This window comes from Dipodomys spectabilis, unplaced genomic scaffold (assembly GCF_019054845.1).
Source record: "Dipodomys spectabilis isolate Male_0828 unplaced genomic scaffold, ASM1905484v1 ptg000463l, whole genome shotgun sequence".
Classification (NCBI taxonomy): Eukaryota; Metazoa; Chordata; class Mammalia; order Rodentia; family Heteromyidae; genus Dipodomys; species Dipodomys spectabilis.
The window spans coordinates 3,115,485-3,119,889 of NW_024871140.1; positions in this window are offsets into that span (position 1 = coordinate 3,115,485).

Consider the following 4,405-nt stretch of genomic DNA (forward strand, 5'->3'; position numbering starts at 1 on the left):
GTGAAGAAAGTACTTGTGTTAGATAAACTTTGTTCATGCATAACTTATATATTGTTATTGATGAATTAGTTAACTTAATCAATAAAAATATCTCAAATATGATTCCATGATAAAAATATAAAACAGTTACTTAGTAATTGTTTGAGAAAAAAGTTATAGTCATGACTTTTAGGACAATAAATTTCTATTTCCCTACAAAGCAATGATTTAGGTTTATGAATCTACTGTTTGTGGTAAGTCTAGAGAACATAATTGGCTTGAAAAAGAACAAACTGTACATCTTGCTTCTTGAATGAGAGATATTTAAACATTGTCTTTTATCAAATGAATACTTATGTTTATTTTTCAAGTTCTCCTTTCAGAACAAGTATTTACCTTGCAAGTAAATATATTAATATATTAAGGTATTTAAAAGCTAAATTTTCTATGTTTGATATGTAGCTCTACATATTCAGAATGACAGGATTTTTCTATTCGTAAATGTCTAACCTCTGGGATATTTGCTTCATCAATATGAGTTTTCTCATGAGGTTTTTGTGAAGGCTCTAATAACCAGTGTGGTCAAAATCATTTCCTGAATTCTAAATTTTAAATCTAACCATTTTAGCCTTTGATTATAACATTTATTTTCTCATCAGAGCAATTAAACAAAAATACATACTACTTTCTAAACATTTCACTCACATTGTAAGTGATATTTACATAGTTCACACAGAGACTAATTATTCAGACTCACCATATTTGATGACCTTAGTGTGAAGAATGTAGAGAGTATAAGGTCTTTATACTTAATAATATTTTTGTTTATATTAAATTAAATCATACCTGGATTTCTAATTTGGAAGTTAATCACATGGAAACCGTAAAATAATAAGAAAAATGATTACTTTGGGACTATTTTCTTCTTAAAATTATGCAGCAAAAACTATCTCTAAGAAATATATTTTCAATAAAATGTTTCAATCCTTAGGCAAAGTGTATTATACTTTAATATAAAGTTAATCTCAGAATAGAAATTCTGCAATTAATCTAATATATGTTTTCATGCACAAAATGCTGTGACTTCTAGACTTGTTATGTGAATTTAATTATATTTTTCGTTGTGACATGATCCCTACTTACATTTATTACTAACTTCTGTAATTATACAAGTCATGTCTGTGCACTCTAATTTACGTAAGATTATATTAAAACAAAATTATCTTTTTTCCTGTCTTCCACAGGAAGTAAATTGAGATTTGATGTGGTAGTTCTTGTGTCTAATTATTCGTGTATAAACATGTTCACTGCACTTTTATATTTTTATGTATAAAAATAATCCCCAAGGATTTACTTTAAAGTGATAACGCTGAGTGGGGTATGTCTTTCTGTTCCAAACTTGATATTTATTTCAGTAAAACTACTAGAAATACATGATGTTAACTGGAACAATATTAAAGATGAGAGCATATTTCTAAAAAGAAAAGATTTATTGAATAAAACATAGAAAAGAGTAAAATACTCAGGTTTCTTTCTTGAGACTGCATAAGTTTAATATGAATGTAGCTCACGATGAGACTCAAAGATAAATCCATATTAATATTCCTAAGATTTACATCACAATATAAGCAATATAGGAATTTAAATAATTGGTCATTCAAAGCTCTACATACCTGATGGATGAAGAATAGAATTCAAAATTACAGAGGAAAACAATTCAACATGCAGCTATTTATGATTTTATAATACTAATATGAAAGAAATGTGCTTTTGCCTTTCTGAAGAAGAAAGTTTAGCCAGTTATTTCAATGTAATGCACCAGTAAAGTGTTTTCTTCCAAGATATCCAAGAGAACTATACTCACCATCTGAAGAGAAAATAAGTAATTACTTCAATTAGCTCTGCTTAATATTAATTTTCTTGTAGCAAATAGGTTAAAAAGTCTGCTCTCTTTCTTTTAACGTAGTAACATATATTTCATGTTGCAAGAGGTAAGGACAAGAGAAACACATAAAGGGAATTCAAATAGGAAAGAAGTAAATCTAACCCTTTGTGCAGATGAAATGATCCTATATTTAAAGGGACCTATATGTTCCTCCCTCAAATTAGTAAAGGTTATGCTAACATTCAGCAATGTAGCAGGGTGTAAAACCCACAAGAATCAGTAGTTTTTCTGTGTTACCAACAATGGGAAGGTTGAGGCTGAAATCCAAAAAGCAAACTCATATTTATTATCCTCAAAATCTAATCAAATCTAAACAAAGAAACAACAATACAACTAGGAATTAATTAATTTAACTAAATATGCGAAGGAACTCTACTGTGAAAACATTAAAAATCTAAAAAAGGAAATTGAAGCAGATTAAAGGAAATGGAAAGTCTTTCAATATTGCAATTTTAAGGATGTTAATTCTTCCAAACAGGAGCATTGGAAAAATACTGCCCCCAAACAATTGACATTGCAATACCCATCAAAATCCCAATAATATTCTTCAACGCAGTCTTGAAAGCAATACAAATTTAATATAGAATTACAAAATGACAGATGAAACAGAAGGCTTAGAAATGAACTCATGGGCCTATAGGCATCATGAACACACACACACACACACACACACACACACACACACACACACACACACACACACACAAAATGGAATTCTATTCACTCATCAAAAAGGATGACTTTTCACCAGTCTTAAGGAAAATGAAAGGTTGGGGAAATTATACTAAGAGAAAGGAATACAGACTCAGAGAAATATAGGTTTCATTGATTCATTTATGGTAGCAAGAAAGTGCCTACAAATCTACAAGTAAACAAGACAAATTCTACCTCGTCTAATTTAGGATGGCCATTATCAAGAAAACTAATAATAGCAAATGCTGGCATGGATGTAGTAAATTGGGAAGTCTATTACACTGTTGGTGGGAAATTAAACTTTCCAACCTCTCTGGAATGCAGTATGGAGATTCCTCAAAAGACTAAACCTAGATCTCCCTTATGACTCAGTAATACTCCTCATGGACAGTAATCCAATAAATAACAAACAAGCTCATGTTAAAGCTGCTAGCATAATCATGTTCAGAGCCCAGGCCCAGAGTTCAAGGACTGGAAAGAAAGTTACTACTGCTGGTATTTGTTTCCGCAAATACGAATCTCTTGACATAAGATACCAAATCATTCTATTTGCAGTAGCTAGGATAGGACTTAAATATACTGGGTGATAAAATGCCTTCTTTGTTGAATATTAGGAAAAGATGTAGGCAGTCCAAGAAAAGGGAGATTTTTGTTGTTGTTGTTGGTCAAGGGGCTTGAAGAGTGGACCTGGGCACTGACCTTGAGCTCTTCAACTCAAGGTAAGTGCTCTTCATCTTGAGCGACAGTGTCACTTCTGGTTTTCTGGTGATTAAATGGAGATAAGAATTTCAGGGACTTTACTACCCAGGCTGGCTTTGAACAGAAGTCCTCAGATCTCAGCTTCCTGAGTAGCTACGATTACAGCTGTGAGCCACTGGCACCAGGCTAAAAATGGTTCTTTTTGTTTTTTTATAAAAGAAGAAAATCCGTCTCTTATATTGGGTTTAAACTTCAGATATCACTATTAGAACACTTCTCCCTCAACTCAGTCATCAGACATTTGTAAATTTTCTCCTTCCTACATGTGGGAATATTGCAGTCAAAATTAACTGAGCTGTGAGACTGGATCAATTGTACGGTAATCTCTAGCACCTAAATCAGGAACTATTACATCATAAGAAATGAAACCCTCATTTGGAATAATGTTTTTTCTCTTTTTATTACAAATCTGTGCTCGATTGCTTCCTAATGTGATATTGGACTTCCTATCAGAGTGATGCCATTTTCTTTCTCTTCAGCAATTGGCCTTCTCCCACATGTGGTAAATTTTTAAGAATTGAAAGATTTCCTTGGATAATTCATTAAGCTGACCTCTAAGAAATTGTGCGTTTCTGAAATTTGGTCTGCTGTCTTGTACTTACATGCACAGGCTTTGTATGATTTATTTCTTCTACAAGGAATTCTATTTTCCAATCTTCGTGTGACCAATTTTAGTCTCTCTGATCAGTCTTCCTGACCCTCTCTCTGGAATCTCATTTCATTCTCCCTCATAAAAATATATTCGTTATCAGCTAACTGATTCTCAGCTTCTGGTTTTTTTTTTTTTTTGACTGACTTCATGTAGACTGTGATAGCAGACCTGACTGGCTGTGCTTACTGGAGGTTTTACTGTTTGTTTGTTTGTTTTTAGATGTCTAGGATTACTATTCAAGGTAGTAGCTTCTCTGGGCCTCATTGATTTCTCTGGCCTAGAGTCAATGGTTTTTTTCTCCTAAAGATACAAAGAACAGCTAACTAAATTCCTGTTTTAATTGTCTCAAAATGAGGCAATTTGGCATCCTTGAAAAT